The sequence below is a fragment of the Myotis brandtii genome, unplaced genomic scaffold, assembly GCF_000412655.1.
Source record: "Myotis brandtii unplaced genomic scaffold, ASM41265v1 scaffold583, whole genome shotgun sequence".
Classification (NCBI taxonomy): Eukaryota; Metazoa; Chordata; class Mammalia; order Chiroptera; family Vespertilionidae; genus Myotis; species Myotis brandtii.
This window is the reverse complement of record NW_005370191.1, coordinates 330694-349016: the sequence shown is the minus strand read 5'-3', so window position 1 is coordinate 349016 and position 18323 is coordinate 330694. Positions and strand designations below refer to the sequence as shown.

General features: G+C 45.2%; 1 protein-coding gene, 1 long non-coding RNA gene and 1 pseudogene across 2 annotated transcripts in view; 2 read left to right on the top strand and 1 right to left on the bottom strand.

Moving 5' to 3' along the window:
* Positions 1 to 4685: 4685 nt before the first annotated feature.
* Positions 4686 to 6114, bottom strand: LOC106728295. Its single transcript, XR_001364573.1, has 2 exons — positions 5982 to 6114; positions 4686 to 4932 (listed from the first exon to the last, which is right to left on the bottom strand). It is a non-coding gene; the product is annotated as an uncharacterized LOC106728295 (long non-coding RNA).
* Positions 6115 to 8153: 2039 nt separating this feature from the next.
* ACHE (acetylcholinesterase (Yt blood group)) overlaps positions 8154 to 18323 on the top strand; it is a 19115-nt gene continuing 8945 nt past the window's right edge. Inside the window, exon 1 of the mRNA XM_014550145.1 lies at positions 8154 to 8168. The gene's annotated coding sequence lies outside the window, so the exon portion shown is untranslated. The remainder of the gene's footprint in view (positions 8169 to 18323) is intronic.
* On the top strand, positions 14578 to 15520 carry LOC102262015 (annotated as a pseudogene).

The following is an 18323-nucleotide window of genomic DNA, read 5'->3' as shown; positions in this document are numbered from 1 at the left end:
GGTGAGTCTGCATCCTGTGGAAATATACAAGCATCTCCTCTCCCCCAGGTTAAAAGTACATCAGGTCCCTTCCAGGCTCCTGTAAGTAAGTCTTTCCATTTGACGAAATAAGTGAGTTTCTGCTAAATGAAAGTTTCTTTTGCTGATTTACTCAGAGTCCTCGGACTTGGCTGAGAGAGTAGCTTCCACTTCTTGCTTTTCTACCATCTGTTGGGCCTCAGTTGTTAACTTCTTCAGCTGACCCCATGTTGGCACCTCGGTCCCTTGCGTAGCCTTCGTCATCTTCCTTTTCCGCTTTACTGTCATTGGGGCAACTCTAAGTCTTTTGAATGATGGGACAAGGAGCTTCTCTGGGTCCATTGTGGTGCCGCTCGTAATGCTCTGGTACCCACATTGGCTGCACTGCTCCTTCTGGAAAGATACAAAACACAACCTCTTCCCTACATCATTACTAGATCCAGTAAAACTCTCGTCTGGTTTGTGTATCCTTCTACTGGGCTAAGTCGGCGGAGGCTATGCTATTGTACAGGAGGTCCGATGCCTTTTGGCTGCTGTACAACCCCCTGCATTGTAATTTTAAAAAATTTAACATATAACTTCTTCTCCCCCTTTTTTGTTTTTATAGAAAAGGTTTATATTGATGGAATTCTGACCATATATAAACATACATACTGCTCTGTATTCACAACTTCCCACTTCAACCCAAAAACCACAGCTTCACATTTTTACTGTGAATTGGCTCCACCCCCGAGCCTCAGCGCCTCAAAACAAAACCCCAACTTCAAGCCAAACTGTTTTTCCTTTTGTGTCAAGAGCTAACTTTGATATGTTAAAACTAAGTAAAATCCACTTACTCAATCCAAAACGGGCATTAAAAAGAAAAACCTCAAATGCTCTCTTGTATCCATTTTAAGAGTAGGATTGGCGCTTTCCGCTATTACCTGAGTCCTGATCTATCCCCCCAGGGAGAGCTTGCCAATCCTGCACTTTCCCGGGGTGGAAAGGCTGCAGTGGGGTTAAGGATAAGGCTCCTTGGGCCTACCTTCTCCCATGCCTCTACATTTACCTTTCCGGCACCTTTCCTTCCTCAGAAAAGCATGGACACACTTGTATAAAACGTTCCATCTGACTGGGAGTAACCTTAACTCCTCTGCTAGCAAGCATGTGTTAAAAGATCAATACAGAGGCTTTTTCCTTTGGACTCAGTATGGCACATCTTCTCAATCTAAGTTCTGTACTATCCACCTTCTTACCCTACTTATCCTCTATAGGGGGGTCTGCAGTACCCTGGTGGAGTCCTATCCATCACGAGTGTGGGGGTTCTCAATGGGGGGGGCTTACCTAGGGGAATCCTGTTCGGCCTGTCCGGGCGCCATATGCCGGGGTCCAGCCCCAGGGGTTCAAGGGTTCCCAAAGGTGTGGACGGAGTCGGCGAAGAATGTTTTACACGGAGACAGTGTTCAGAACTCTCTAGCTCTCTTTAGTCCCTGTGGATCTTCCTGTGCCTGGCTGAGGCCACAGAGAAAGATCCTGAGGCAAACTGAGCCTTTATTTTATAGTCAGAGGTAAATAAGGTAGTGGTTACCAAAGTTACACTGTTCTTGTGAGTTTCACTTGTTTTTGTTCTTGTTCTTGCTGCACTTCCCTCAGCCCATTAGCTTCCCAGATAAGATCTAGGGAGCTCATAAAGTCAAGCCTAATTAAGCTTAAAAGGACTGTGCCTTCTAAGCTGGGACTTGTTTGTGACTTTGCCAACAGGTCAGTCCGAGGTTTAACCCTATATCGGCTCCCCACATTCCCTCACTCTCCCTTTAAAATGCCCAGTTACCTCTGTATAAAGTGAAGTGGAGTTCAGTTCATGCTGGACTCTTCCCTTTTGCAATGGTATATTACTGATTAAAAATCTGTCCTTACCACTTTAACTATGTCTGGCTTTATTTACCTTTAACAACTTGGAGGCTATATTATGTGTTTGGGGATGATTTTTAAAAATGATTTAGAGGAGGATTCTAAGAAGATGGTGGGATAGGTCACACAAGGAATTCATCTCCCCACCTTGACAACAATTGCACTGGCAGAATCTGTCTGGCAGAATCTGTCTGATGTAATTGTTTTTGGAATTCTAGAGTCTGTCAAAAGCTTACAACTTCCAAGGGAAGACCTGGACAGAATTACAGTTAATTTTGGTCAATTTCAGCTTTTAGCACAGTAGCAGCTACCCCTCTCAACCACATGGCAGGCAGCTGTGCATGTGTTCCTGGAACGGCTTGCCCACAGCTTGTGGGAGCTAGGGTAGGCCAAGAGGACCATGTATTCCAAATATCTTAGATCTGTATTCTAATCACTAACTGCTGTTTCTGATCCCAAAGGTGCAGGAAAAGAGGCAGATAGCCATTATTGTTGCACCTCTCCCCCTTCTTGCAAGTCACTTCCAGGGAATTTAAAGGGCTTGTGCCCTTTCCTCCCCCCTTTATTTTTTGCTTTTCCCCCTTTTAGGAGTCAGAAATGAAAGACTAGGACATTCAAAAACAATTGCATTCATGGGAAAAATTAGAAAGTGACTGTGCATGTCCAGGGAAAGGATTAGAAAATGCTTCGGAAGACTTGTTTAGACCTCATGCTGATCCATGGAACAGAGGCAGGCTACAATAATAAATAAATAAAACACAATAAACAGCCTGGCCAGTGTGGCTCAGTGGTTGAGCATTGACCCATGAACCAGAAGATCACGGTTGGCTTCCTGGTTAGGGCACACACCTGGGTTGCAGGCTCGATTCCCAGTAGGGAGCATGCAGGAGGCAGCCGATTGATGATCTCTCTCATCATTGATGTTTCCATCTCTCTCTCCCTCTCCCTACCTCTCTGAAATCAATAGAAATTTTAAAAAATAAAACAAGGTATCTAGATGGGGTGGAGCTCAGAGCTAGACAGCAATACCACAGATGCAACCCAGGGAGGGAGCTGACAGAGAGCCGGGCCATTCTTGGGCTCCTCCATTCTGATTTATTAACACGTTTTATCAGTTTGTGAAGCATTGAAATACTCGTTTTGGAATGTTCTGTTGTTGTCTTTCAGGAGTTTCTGTGGGTCTAGGGCTATGTGGTCAAGCACTAGGGCTGACTGAGATGTGAACAAAGCACAAAATTTGAGCTACTGTGCTGAGGACACAGACATGAATGGACCCCTGTTGTAAGGGACACCAGGCTCCTGGGAAGATGGATCCTGATCCGACTTCAGGCTCCCTGATTCCTTCCCATCCATCCTTCCAACTTTATTTCCCTCTGCTTCCCAAACTTCCTTCTGTTCCAACCAGCAGGTCTCTAAGGCTTTCTTACCTCCGGGCCTTTTCCTGAGCTATTTCCTACACCAGTAATGCCCTCCCAATATCCCTTTCTCTTTCTTTCTATGAAACTCCTACCCATCATTTACTGCTTTTCTCCTTTATCTCCTCCCACCAGAAAGCCATGTATGATCAGGAAGTGACCTTGCCCGCTCCTGAAATTTAATGGCACTTACTACAAATAGCTCTCACATGGCTTAGTCATTTGAATGCCTTCCTGTAAGGGGGAGAGGAAGGTTATATCTTTGCACTCTCAGCTAGGTCAGTGGCCAGGGGAGGCCTCACCTAGTTTAGGGAGGAGATGGTCAAGATAAGACTGCTGTGCCCTCGCTGGTTTGACTCAGTGGATAGAGTGTCAGCCTGTAGACTGAAGAGTCCCAGGTTCGATTCTGGTCAAGGGCATGTACCTCGGTTGCAGGCTCCTCCCGGCCCGGGCTCTGGTGAAGGTGTGTGCAGAAGGCAACCAATCGATGTGTTTCTCTCACATCTTAGATCAATATTTCTCTCTGTCTTTTCCTCTCTCTCTCTTCCACTCTGTCTAAAAATTAATGGAAAAATATCCTCGCGTGGGGATTTTTAAAAAAAGGTAAGACTGCTGTAGTCTTCTTGCTGCTGTCCAAGAATGCCCCACCCCCCATTTTGGGGTCCAGCCTTACTTTCCTCTAGGCTGCCCACATACAACAAGACCCAGAGGTGGCTCCAGAAATAAATATGGTTCCAACCAAAGTTTGAGAGGGACAAAAGGGCTCCTGGTGAGGGGACATGGGCAGAGATGGGAAGACTGGAGGCTAAAGATGTTGAGGTTAGCCCAATCATTAGTTACACCCACCATTGGGCCCCTTCACAGCACCTTACTCCACAGGCGAGGTAACATTACAGAGGGGTTCATGTGAGAACAGTGAGAGGCCCAGGGCTTTCTCCCAGGTCTCCTCATTGTCACTGGGGAAGATGTGAATCCAGGGAAGTACAGACTGGGACCATCCTTGAAATGTCAAGGACTAGGGATAAAATGTTGAAATAAAGCCAAAATAGGTCACTCCTTCTCCCCACAGGAGAGAGTCAGGGATGGTTGGGAATGTTGGGCCAGTATGCTCACCACCCACTCCACTGTCATGATCTGAATTGTGGATGCAGTTGATGGTGTGAGGGGGTGGGAGTCGACATGCTGACCAGAGTTGCCTCTGAAGTCATGGTGGGTGGGATAGGGCAACATTGATTTGCATGATGTCAGGTGAGTAACTGGTACTTGGTGTGAGGCAAGTGGAAACCAGTGATGGTTGGTATGTCAGTCAGGAGATACCACGTTATGCTGAGATAATCAACAATCCTAAAGCTCAGTGGCTTATAATAGCAAAGGTTTATTTCTCACTTATAGTACTTGCCCATTTCAACATCTGTGCTGTCCTCTACATCATCTTTACTTGAGCACCCAGGTTGATGGAGCAGCCTCTATCTGGGACATTAGCAGTCTCGTGACAGCAGGAAATGACAGATGGCAAAACCACAAGCTGGCTGTTCAAGCTGCTTTCCAGAGATGACATGTGTCCCTTCCACCCACGTTTCGTTGTCCAAAGCAAGTCACATGGTGGCACCTGAGTTTGACAAGACAGGGATATAAAACGCTTCATCAGGGAGAGGCACCACAGGTCTGACGCCAAGCTTACTATCAGTGGGGAGAGAAGGTACAATCTACTGTAGAGAGGGAAAGTAAATATGTTGAACAATAACAAAACCTACCACAGCTGGGATCCTGGCAGTGGTTATGGTCTATGCTAATCAAAATCCATCAATGCCCAGCCGGTGTGGCTCAATGGTTGAGCATCAACCTATGAAGCAGGAGGTCACGGTTCGATTACCAGTCAGGGCACATGCCTGGGTTGCGGGCTTAATCCCCAGTAGGGGGCATACATGAGGCAGCTGATCAATGATTCTCTTTCATCATTGATTAGAGGCCCGGTGCACAAAATTCATGCACTCGGGGTGGGGGGGGGGGCTCAGTCCAGCCTGTGCCCTCTTGCAGTCCGAGAGCCCTCGGGGGATGTCCATGGGGAGCGGGCATAAGCCAGCAGTAGGACATCCATAGAGGCTCCCACCACTGCCACTGTGCTCGCCAGCCCACCAGCTGTGAGCCCAGCTCAGGGCTTCTGGCTGAGCAGCACTCCCCCTGTGGCAGCTCCTGCATTGAGAGTCTGCCCCCTGGTGGTAAGTGCACGTCATAGCAACTGATCGTGTTGGGGTTTTTTTTGCCGTTCAGTCAATTTGCATATTAGCCTTTTCTTATATAGGATGTTTCTCTCTCTCCCTCTTCCTTCCTCTCTGAAATCAATAAAAATATATTTAAGAAAAAAATCCATCAATGACATCGGCAGACAGAATCAAACTCCTGGTGGGTCTTTATGTGTTTGCCAGACAAAGCTAATGAAGAAGGTTCCTCTGGTGATAGGATTAGGAGAACCAGATGGCATGCTAGTGGGCTCATCCCCAACCCCAGTAGTCAAAGATGCTGGAGAACTGCCCACCCTTATACTGGATACTGCAGCTATGTTAGAAAAGGGAGGGGAGGGGGTCCCAGAACTGAGGAGATTTGACAACATGCTCATAGAAGTATTGGAAGTGATTACTAACAATGGGAAGGAGGTACCTTCAATATTGGGTCCTACATCAATATATGGAGTAATGTGAGAAGCAAGAGATGGTAACAACTGGTGTCATTTCTGGACATTTTGTAAAAAAAATAAGACAGTAATGGAGAGAATTTTGGTATTGGTGGGAGATGGTGGAACATGACCACATCTAAAAACCAAGAAATAGGGTAATAATGGATAAGAATTAGCTCACAGTGGAATATATACAGTACAACTCCATTTATGACTTTTAAAGGCTAATTAATCAATATTTTGATTAATATTCCACGTGTGTGATAAAACCATAAAGAAAGTCAAAGTACTTATTAATATAAACTTCGGGATAGCAGTTATTCCAAAAGAAGGAGCTATATGCAATTGGTGAGAAGCACCTAGGGTGTCTCTAAGTATGTGATGTTCAATTTCCTAAGCTGGGTCGTGGATATATGGATGTTTTTTTTATTATTCTTTAATCATGTGTGTGTTTTCCATACTTTTTATGAATAATGTATTTCTCAAAAAAATAATTTAAGGGAATCGACAGTAACATACATTCTAAATAATCAAATAAGCTATTTTTAAAAAGATTTTTTACTGAGTTTTAGAGAGAGAGGAAGGGAGAGGGAGAGAAACAGTCATGTGAGAGTAAAGCATCCAACAGCTGCCTCCCGCATGCCCACATTTTCTTTATCTATTCAACCAAACACTTAAGTTGTTTTTATGTCTTGGCTATTGTAAGTAATGCTGCAATAAACATGAGGGTGCAGGCATCTTTTCAAGTTAGTGTTTTTGTTTCCTTTGATAAATACCCAAAAGTGGAATTGCTGGATCATATGATGGTTCTGCTTAATATTTTGAGGACCCTCCATACTGTTTTCCATAGTGGCTGCACCATTTTCATTCCCACCAACAGTGCATAAGGATTCCCTTTTCTCCACATCCTCACCAACACTTGTTATCGCTTGCATTTTTTATAATAGCCATTCTAATAGGGATTAAGTGATATCTCATTGTGATTTTGATTTGCATTTCCCTAATGATTAGTGATGTTAGCACCTTTTCATGTACCTATTTGCCATCTGTATGGCTACAGTATGTTTATGATATAGAAATGTCAGGTGTAAAACATTAATCAACTTTTGAAATGTCTGTTTCCATGTGAAGTTTTTTCCATCAATCGATCTATCTCTGTTTTTCTCCTTTGTTTTATGCATGCACAGTACTCCTAGGAACAATCAAGTGCTTAGCTCACACTTAGTGGCAGCCAGTTTTGTTTTTAACTTTCTTATCAGCAGTTTCATTTTATCACCACTGCTTTAGTACAGTTTTTATAAATTCATCATAGGCTTTATGATTTAATCCAAAAACTGTAGCTTGAGAAAGAAAAATGGGGGGAGGGAATGAGAGAGAGAGCTTGCCTGTTTCTGTCTGCAATATGACTTCATACACTATCGTTTCTGATTCTAAGGAGAACTAATACTCTAATAAATTAAGTATGGGATTTATCTTCTTAGGAGGAATGCTCACATGAAGTTAGAAAAATGAATGCTACCATTTATGAATTTATGGGTTTCTTGTTTTGTTTTTTATTGATTTCAGAGAGGAAGGGATAGGGAGAGAGAGAGATAGAAACATCAATGATTAGAGAGAATCATTGATCGGCTGCCTCCTGCACACCCCCCACTGGGGATCTAGCCCACAACTGTGCATGTGCCCTTGACCAGGATTGAACCTGGGAACCTACAGTTTGCAGGCCAGGGGATGTCCACCTGCCAGCTTAGGCCCATGGGAAGCAGGCCTAAGCTGGCAATTGGACATCCCTCTCACAGTCTGGGATCCCTCACTCCTTATTGTCCGCCTTCTCACTGCTCCTTAGCATTGCCGCGGAGGTGGGAGAGGCTCTTGCCACTGCCTCTGCACTCGCCAGCCATGAGCCCGGCTTCGGGTTGAGCAGTGCACTCCTGTGAGAGCACACTGACCACCAGGGGGCAGCTCCTGCATTAAGCGTCTGCCCCCTGGTGGTCAGTGTGCATCATAGCTACCGGTTGAACAGTCACTTAGGCTTTTATATATCTACTAGAGGCCCAGTGCATGAAATTCGTGTACTCGGAGGGGTCCCCCAGCCTGGCCTGTGCCCTCTCACAGTGTGGGAGCTGCGCGATTGATCGTCCCAAAGAGGTAGGCCCTACCCACCCATCCAGGGCTCCTCGATGGATTGCCCCAAAGGGTAGGCCAGAGCCGGGGGTCCCACCTCTGTGCCACGCACACAGCGTCAAGCCCCTGCCCACCCATGCGTGAACACAGCCCCACCCACCCGCATGCACCAACTGCGCACGCAGCCTCCTGGTGATCTCTTGTTGCGGCGTGAGGGCATCACAGCATGAGTGCATGATGACCACATAGGCTTTTATTAATAGGATATAATAAAAGCCTAAGCCACTGTATTGGTGGAACGACCAGAACAACTGGTTGCATAATGTGCACTGACCACCAGGGGGCAGACGCTCAACGCACAGGCATAGAAACATGGAATAGACTGATGAATCTCAGAGGGAAGAGGGGAGGGGGGAGGGTGGGAAGAGATTAACCAAGGATCTTATATGCATACTAGAGGCCAGATTCATGCACCGGTGGGGTCCCTCGGCCTGGCCTGTGGGGATCCAGCTGAAACTGGCAGTCCAACACCCCCCATGGGGTCCCAGATTATGAGAGGGAGCAGGCCAGGCCGAGGGACCCCACTGGTGCATGAATCCATGCACCGGGCCTCTAGTTCAGTGATAAAAAGAAATAATTTATCAAGCCATGAAAAGACAGGAGGAAATCTTCAATGTATATTTCTACATGAAAAAAGCCAACCTGAAAAGGCGACATACTGTATAATTCCAACTGTATGACATTTTGAAAAAGGCAAAATTGTGAAGAAAGTAAAAAATATCAGTGGTTTCCAGGAGGTAGGGCTGGGGATGGGGATGAATACGTAGAGCACAGAAAATATTTAGGGCAGTGAAAATACTCTGTATGATACCATAATGACAGATACATGTCATTGTACATTTGTCCAAACCAATATATGTACAACACCAAGAGTGAACTGTACTGTAAGGTATGGACTTTGAGTAATTATGATGTGTCAATGTAGGTTCATTAATTGTAACAAATGTTCTATTCTGGCATGGGATGCTGATGATGAGGAAGGCTATGCAAATGAGACAAAGACATTACAAGAAAATTATAAAACACTATGCCTCATGAATATAGACATAAAAATCCTCAATTGTGGGGAACCCATATAGGGTTAAGCCTCGGACTGACCTGTTGGCAAAGTCACAAACAAGTCCCAGCTTAGAGGGCACAGTCCTCTTAGCATAATTAGGCTTGACCTTATAACACTCCCTAGATCTTATCTGGGAAGCTAATGGGCTGAGGGAAGTGCAGGAAGTGTAACTATGGTCACAACAAGTGAAACTCACAAGAACAGTGTAACTATGGTAACCACTACCTTGTTTACCTCTGACTATAAAATGGTTGGTGCGGCCTGAGCACCGGTGGAAGTCCTTCCTCTTGAGTTGGACTTACCCGCCTGGCCCCCCAATATTCCCAAATTATCTCTTGTCTTTTCTCTTTCATTTGTGTGCGGCTCCTCTTCCAGATCCTGAACCCTGAACCACACGGGACGTGGAGGGAAACATTTACAACACTCAATAAAATATTAGCAAATAAAATTTAACAATATATAAAATGATTTATCTTGAAGATATAACATATAACACATATGAAGATATGAGTTATTAATACCTATGCACCAATTTACAAAGCATCAACATTTTTATAGCTAAACCTATACAAAATATAAGAATAGACAGAAAAAAAAAAGAATAGACAGAAACACACATCAAACTTCTAGAGATAAAAACTCCAATGTGTGAAGTTAAAAGTACATGAATGGGATTAGCCAGACTGTATATTGTAAAACAAAAATTATTGAAATTAAAGTTACAGCAATAGAAACTATACAAAAGGAGACAGAGAGTAAAAACAAGAAAAAAATTGGAGCTATGAGGTAAGTTAAATGGCCTAATATCTATGTTTGGAGTTATAAAAAGAGGGGAGAAAGATGGGTGGCAGGGAAAAAAGCACTTGAAGAAATATTGGCTGAAAAAAATTCCAAATTCAGTGAAAACTACAAATTCACAGATACTGGAAATTCAATGAACTCCAAGCATAAAAAAATGAAGATGACAGCACTGAGGCACATTACAGTCACATTGCTTAAGACCAGTGATAAACAGAAAATCTTAAAAGCAGCCAGAGAAAAAAAGATTGATTATATACAAAGTGACAAAGATAAGGATGACAAGAGATTTCTCATGGGAAACAAAACAGAACAGAAATTGTGCAGCAATAGAGTAATGAAAGAAAAACTCTGTCAACCTAGAATTCTACACCTGGCAAAAATATCTTTGAAAGAAGGAAGGCAAATAAAGACACTTTTAGACATACAGAAACTGAAATGATTTATTACCAGGAGCCTCTCACTACAAGAACAGTTAAAGGACCTCCTTTAGGCAGAAGGAAAACCATATCAGATGGAAATCTGAATCTACACAAAAGAATGAAGAGCACAGGAAATGATAAATACATGGGAAATGAGAGAGAGAGAGAGACAGATCTGCTAAAGATACTCGACTTTAAACAAAAGTAATAACTATGCATTGTGGAGTTCAAAACATACATAAAAGTAAAATGCATAGCAACAATAACATAAAGGCCAGGAGAGGAGAAATGAGGTATATACTGTTTTAAGATTGTTATTAATATATAGAAAATAATATAATATCTCTTGAATGAAAAATCGTCATATCAACATCCCGTACCTCCTGATATGGGTACTGTGAAGGGCACAGCATCACTTCTGCAATATTCTGGTCAATAGTGAATAAACTTAATTTAATCATGAGGAAATATCATACAAACCCAGATTGAGGAACAATTTACAAAATAACTAGCCAGTGCTCTTCGAATGTGTCAAGGTCATGAAAAACCAAGAACAACTGAGGATGAACTGTCTAAACTGGAGGAAACTAAGGAGACAGGACAACTAAGTAGAATGGGTGATCCTGGATTGGCTCCTAGACCAAAAATAGGACATTAATAAAACAATTGGCAGAGCTGAATAAGATTGGTAGATTTTTTTTCATAGTACTGTATCAATCAATGTTCATTTCCTAGTTTTGATCATTGTATCATGATGATGTAAGATGTTAATATTCAGAGAAGCTGGGTGAAGGATATACACCTCACTACTTAAATTCCTTCCACTGTCTTTGAACCCCAGGGTCCCTATGGATGTCAGGCCCTCCTGCCCTCATTCCCACTTTCCCCGCAAGTCCTCCAGCCTACAGAGAAGGAACTAGGGGAGATGCGACCTTTCCCCTTCAATCTCAATCCCTGAAAATCATGGCGCCTCAGAAAAGGGGGTGGTCTGGGTCGGGTAAAAAGGCTTCAGAAGCAGCCGCTGAGATGGGGGACAGTAAGGGAAGGGTCAGTAAGATGGGGCTGGAGGCGAAGGGGCCACTGTGGTGGCCTGTGGGTTCAGGATGAGCTGGGTGCTAACTTCCTCTGACCATGGTGGAGGCTGGGCATCTCACACGCTCAGGCCCTGGCCTGGCTGAAAAGGGCTCCATCCTGCTGTCAGAAGTGCCATCTGAGTATGGTAGTGAGGTGAGGTTTGAGGTCCCAGGTGGAGAGGAGGAAAGTTCCCTGAAAACTGCAGAAACCATTACCTGCCTTTCCTCTCCCTCAGAGTTGGGTGTCGTTCACTTGCCTTCCCCCTTCAGAATGCTGGAGCAATACCCAGGCACCTGTCACCCAGACCTATTTTCAGGACCAAGATGGAAGGTCTGATAGTCAGGATCCTTGACTGAGGCCTGAGAGAGAGAGAGAGAGAGAGAGAGAGAGAGAGAGAGAGGAATGGCAGGGGGGAGAAAGGGAGAGTGGGAAGCAGGGTAAGAAGCTATCTCAGGAAACTCATGTAGGTACCTGCCCCACCCCTTTTCTTTTCTTGGACTCTAGAGTTCATTTTCTGGAAGTCAGAGAAAAGTGAGTGGCTCTGAAGCATACCAACCCCAGAACAAGTCAATTCTCATCCAAAGTCCAGGGCCTCCACTAGTTAGCTAATAAAAGTAAGCAAATGCTTAACCTCTCTGAATGTCAGTTTCAATTTCCCGATTGTTCAATTGTAAGGTAACAGGGTGTGCCTTCTTGGAATGTTGTAATCAGGAATTAAATTGTATGATTTTTTTTTTTTTTTTTTTTTTTTTTTTAGCAAAGTGTTCAGGCCAGTGCCTGGCAAACAAATCCCCAGTAAACGCAAACATGAAAGTAACACTGAGTCTGAGCTACTCACCAACCCACTCTGGTATTTCTGATGCTGTGGATAGTGACCTGGGGCTCCAGCTGTCCATGGGACTGTTGGCCATGCGGCCAACCTTGCAGCCAGCTTGCACTGTCCCCAGTCAAGGTGGGGGAATCCCAGGCAAGCCCTCCCCACCTCTACACCCCTCTTGTGTGTGATACTTGGTCTCCCTGGAATGAAAGCCAGATTCATCCAAGGAACCTCTGCTTTGCTGTTTGCTTTAGCCTCTGGCACCATTACAGCTGTGGACAGAAATCAACCTGAGAAAGGTACCAATGTCTGTAATCCATCTAGAGCACTGGATATGAAACCCACTCTACCCTACCCCCAGCTAGAAAGGAGGCAAGAATAAGCAGAAGGATGTCCAATGAAATGCATTGGGAAATACTGTAAATTAGCTAAACAGTTAACAGAATTGTGAAAGTAAAATTAGACTATCCGGAGATTTGTGTGAAATGCTCAAAACAAGCAAAAGAGCAAAAAGCTACAAACAAGATGGATGGATCCAAGGAAGAATCATGTGAAATTATATAAGGTGGGTTAAGTATGAATTTTATGCCAATCTTCAGAATGGGTCACAAGAAGACGTAGTGAGAGGGGAGGAAAGTCCCTCGGCTGGCTCAGGCTCCCAACTCTGCAGGTCAACAGCCCCGTTTAATAGGGGTTGGGGCAGTGGCCTCAGACAATGGCTGCCCCCAGTATCTACTCTCTCTTCTTCCTTGGTATTAGGACAGCAAAATTTTAGAGGAATACACAGTCATCCAGAACAAAAACTACACCTCTGAACCTCCTGCGTAGCCAATTACAACCTTAGGACTAGGTTCTGTCCGGTGAGATATAACTGAAAGGTTGTGTGTATGATTTCCAAAAATGTCTTTAAAGCAGTGGTTCTCAACCTGTGGGTCGCAACCCCTTTGGGGGTCGAACGACCCTTTCACAGGGGTCGCCTAAGACCATCGGAAAACACATATATAATTACATATTGTTTTTGTGATTAATCACCATGCTTTAATTATGTTCAATTTGTAACAATGAAATCGGGGGTCACCACAACATGAGGAACTGTATTAAAGGGTCGCGGCATTAGGAAGGTTGAGAACCACTGCTTTAAAGGGAGGAGCTAGGCCCTTCTTCAGCCCTTCCTCCTTCCTGCTGGCTGGAATGCAGATGTTATGGCTGATGCTCTAGCAACTACATTACACCATTAAATTGAAGCTACATGATGGGTAGGTAACAAAATTCTCTGTAACCTGGTCCCTGGCCTCCAGGGCATCCTGCCAATCTTACATGGCCTACTCCTAGATTTCTTCTATGTAAGAAAAAAATATATTTCCATTATATTTCATTCAAGCTATTATTGTTTGGGTTTCTGTATCAAATAGCTGAACTGAATCCTAACCAATTAACAGAGGAGATGAGAATCCTTTTTGTTAGCAGAGGTGAGGCAAGGACTAATAGAAGTAGGGATTCCCTGTGTTGGCAAAAGTGAGAGACAGACATGCAAGGGAAGTTCCCTGAACTGGTAGAACTGGTGGTAGAATCAATATTAATTCCTGGATAAATAGCATGGTAAATGAAGAAATGGAAAAATCAAGGATATCCCTGCAGTGACGGCTATGGAGGGTAGGGTCACAGAGGATGCTGGGGAGGTTATTAGGTTGAACTACATAGGGAAAGGTGTCATGACTAGACAGGTGAGGTTCCTGTGTTGACTAGGGTTGGGGAGAGGCTCAAGGTAAAAAGAGGAACTATTCCTGGAAGTGCTATCCATTTTCAAGAGCAAGCTCAAATCCTAGTCCATCTCTCTTCATGCCCAGAGGTGTCCCTATTAGTTCTTGTACTCACTGACTGTCCACAGCACTTCCTGCTGACCCAGACAGTCTGTCAGTCCTCAGGAGGTCGGTCTGGACTGATTGTAGGGATACCTAGTCCAGCATTTCTCCTCATGTGGTGCTCACAGCACCCTCATGGGACTGCCCTGATGACTTGCTAAAAAATGCAGACTTAAGGACTCCACTCAACACCAAACAGATCAGTCCCTCTAAATGGCCCCCATGATTCTGACATACACTCAAGTCCAATGCACCATTTTACACATGGTGAAACTGAGGCCCAGACAAGGAGTGACTTTCCTGAGGTCTCACTGAGAACACTGGACGAGGGAACCCAGGAATCAGGGCCTCAGGTCTAGGGCTTACTCCAATGCCCTGACACCTGCACCCTTTATTCTGGCTCTCCTGGGTGGTCCCCTGAAATTTAAAAACCCTCTGAGGGGAAGGATCACCAGTGAGATCCTGAGGCGAAGCTGAGAGCCCACCCCAGCCCTGGCCCTCAGCGCTCACCTGGTCCACCCAGCTCAGCCATGATCAAGGCAATCCTCATCTTCAACAACCACATAAAGCCACAGCTCTCCAAATTCTATCAGCCTTACAGAGAAGATAGACAGCAGCAAATCATCAGGAAGACATTCCACTTGGTATCTAAGAGAGATGAAAATGTTTGCAATTTCCTGGAAGGATAATAATTAATTGGAGGAGCTGACAACAAACTGATTTACAGACACTTATGCAATGTTATCTTTTGTCTTCTGTATGGATTTTTCAGACAGTGAACTTGGCATTGGAGATATAATTCAAGTATTTGTGGAAACATTACACAAGTGTTTTGAAACTGTCGGTGAACTGAATTCCATTTTCCATGTAAGCGAGGCTCACAACATTCTTACAGGGATGGTGATGGGGGAATGGTATTAGAGACTAATATGAATGAGATTGTTACATAAATTGATGTAAAAAATTAACTGGAGAAATCTGAGGCTGGCTTAAAGGGAGTTCCAGCCCATGCTGTATCACAGGGATTCCCAAAGTGGGCGCTACCGCCCCCCGGTGGGCGCTGCAGCGATCCAGGGGGGGCGGTGATGGCCACAGGTGCATTTGGGGGCGATGAGTAACTGCTATTAAAATTTTAAAAAAATTAATTTCCAGGGGCTGAGTAATATTTTTTCTGGAAAGGGGGCGGTAGGCCAAATAAGTTTGGGAACCACTGCTGTATCAGCTGTAAAGAACATGAATCTTCCTGAGATCCCAAGAAATATTTGGTGACATCAGTATAAAAGTGCCAAACCTGTCCTCTTTTAAATAAAAAATTTGAAAGGCCACTTCCAGGTAAAATCCAGGGGGAAAAGTCGTAAGTTTACCATGTGGTTGTTTATTAGAAACTAGAGGCCCGGCACACGAAATTAGTGCACAGGTAGGGTCTCTAGGCCTGGCCTGTGATCAGGGCCAATCCCTGGCTGCTGGCTGCCAGCAGCCGAACCCGTCCCCCCACCACCAACGCTGGTGCCCTCTGTGTGTGGGGCGACTGGCGGGGCGATTGGGGCCCTGCTTGCTCGCACCCACCTTGCCTGGCACCGCCCAGGTCCGCTGCCACCCACCCCTGGTTCCTCGTTCCCCATAGGGCAAGGGGAGGGACCAAGAGGTTGGCCAGCAGGCCCCCATCCAGCAATCAGGGCCTGCGGGCTGGGGGCAGCTCCTGCGTCGAGTATCTGCCCCCTGGTGGTTAGTGTGCATCATAGCAACCGGTCATTCCACTGTCTGGTCGATTTGCATATTATACTTTTATACATATAGATAGAGGAGGAGAGTCTTAACTTATGCCCTTGGATTTCAGTCAAGGTACTGTATAGAAGTTGTGTCAAATCAGTATAGTGGTTCAATGTTGCTTTTCTTACTCAGTGATTTTAAAGAAATAAAGTAGTTCCAGTGTTATTTTTTTTCTTTCTTTTCTAAATTGCATTCCTATGCCCACTGAAGGCATGCCTTCATGTATTGGCTACAACAGAATTTCAAAAAATTATTTGAGACATTTCTTTAAATTATGTACAACTCAAAATGTTGGTGCTTTGTATGGATCACAAGTGCAGCATTCCTTAATTCTTTCTGTTATTTGTCATGATTGTTATTTAAAGAACCAAGCATGTACTGCATGAAAACATTATGATCGTTTTCTCTTAGTTTAAATAAACTCCATGGCAACTAGACTAATAAAGAACCTTTGTTTGCCTGATATCTACTTTAGCAATCATTTTTATAACCCTCTGACTCAACAAAGTAAATAAAGGTATATTTTATCACTGTTTAAAAAAATAAATATACATTTAAAATTTTTTTCTAACTCTCTGAAATGGAAACACCATCTGCATGGTTTCCTCCATCCTCACAATCCCTGGACAAACTGCAGGCTGAGGAGACACCCGTGGCCCATGGGCACATCTCCCAGAGCTGCTTGCAGCTGTAGAGCCCTGGCCTCCTGCAACACCTACCTCACAGGCACGGGGCTGCGTGCCCTAGAACTCCATGCAGTCTTGCAGATACATCTGACTGAACATTCAACTGACCCCTCTTTGACCCAGGGTCTGGGGAAGTACATGAGGGGCCCCAGGAGTAGGATACCCTCCTCAGATTCCAACCCACCCACACCCCCATAGCCACATGCCCCCCTCCTGGGCCTGCCTGCCCTTCTTCCCATCTCCCCAGGCCTGGGGAGTGGGTACTGAAATAAATGGCTGCATCCTCTTCCTGCCCCAGATTCTCGAGCATCTTTGGAAACTCCACTTCCCCCTCCCTCTTCCGCTGGCTGACTTTCTATAGTGCCCACCCCTACCCAACCCTGGAAGGAACAGTTCTGACTGGCTTCAGAAGGCTCCACAACCTGCCTTGCCCTTACCTCCCATGGATCCCTCACAGATACTGCCTCTCTGATGCCATCCCCAACCAGGCAGGAAGTGCCCTTGTCCTTGCTCTCCACTCCAGCCTCCGCAGACACATCTCGACACCTTTTCTGGCTAAATCCACGTACCATCACCCACGTAAACATAGGATCTTTCTGTTATTTGTCTCCCTGGGAGATTGCAGCCCTCCATGTGTGTCCTGTCCTTGATTCCAACGGCAGTGTGTTCAACACTGACCTCTCTGAGGCAGTCTCTGCTGGGCCAGCTCCTAGAACATGCCCTGTCCTTTCATCTTCTAAATTATCTAAGGTATCACTAGTTCATGATAACCCTGGGCTAGAAGCTGTCCCTCCCTGCCTTCCCTAGCTTCGTGGTATAGGCCGAGGGAGTCCTGATGAGAGAAGTCCGGTGAGTCGCTTGTGTGGCACAGCCCTTTTCGGAGAGTGACAGGGAGGCAAGCCCCCATCACTGTCAGGGCCTTTACAGATCAGAAATCTCCGCAGCCGTAGGCCTGGAGCATGCCTCTGCTCGTTCATTCGTAGTTGACTTTTATCATTCTAATAATTCATAATTACCACGCTGGGAAACCTGTCTCAGATCCTTTTCTCCTGCAGTTACACCAACTGTCCATTTTCCCGTCCCTGAGCCCCTCCCGCAGCCCTAATGACAGGGGACATGGTCTAACCACTAGAGAGCCCGCAACCAGGGCGCTGAAGGCCGAATACAGGGAACCTCGGTGTCCTTGCAAGGGATTTGGGTGGGAAGAGATGACGCGGGTTCGTCTCCGCATCCCATCCCAGTCTCCGAGGCCCGAGCGGCTGTCTTTCACGCCACCTGGCGGCCGCCGCCTTTAAGCGGAGAACAGGGGCCAGTGATGGCGAACCTATGACACGCGAACTCATTTTTTGGTTGATTTTTCTTTATTAAATGGCATTTAAACATATAAAATAAATATCAAAAATATAAGTCTTTGTTTTACTATGGTTGCAAATATCAAAAAATTTCTATATGTGACACAGCACCAGAGTTAAGTTAGGGTTTTTCAAAATGCTGACACGCCGAGCTCAAAAGGTTCCCCATCACTAGGACTCAGCGAGGGTCCCCGGCTCGCGGAAACCGGTTCCCTCGGGGCGCCCAAGCGGGCTGGGTGGGGGGGCGCCCAGCTTGGAGGACCAGGACCGCGCCGCCCAGGGGAAAGCACGTCTCTGGATTCGG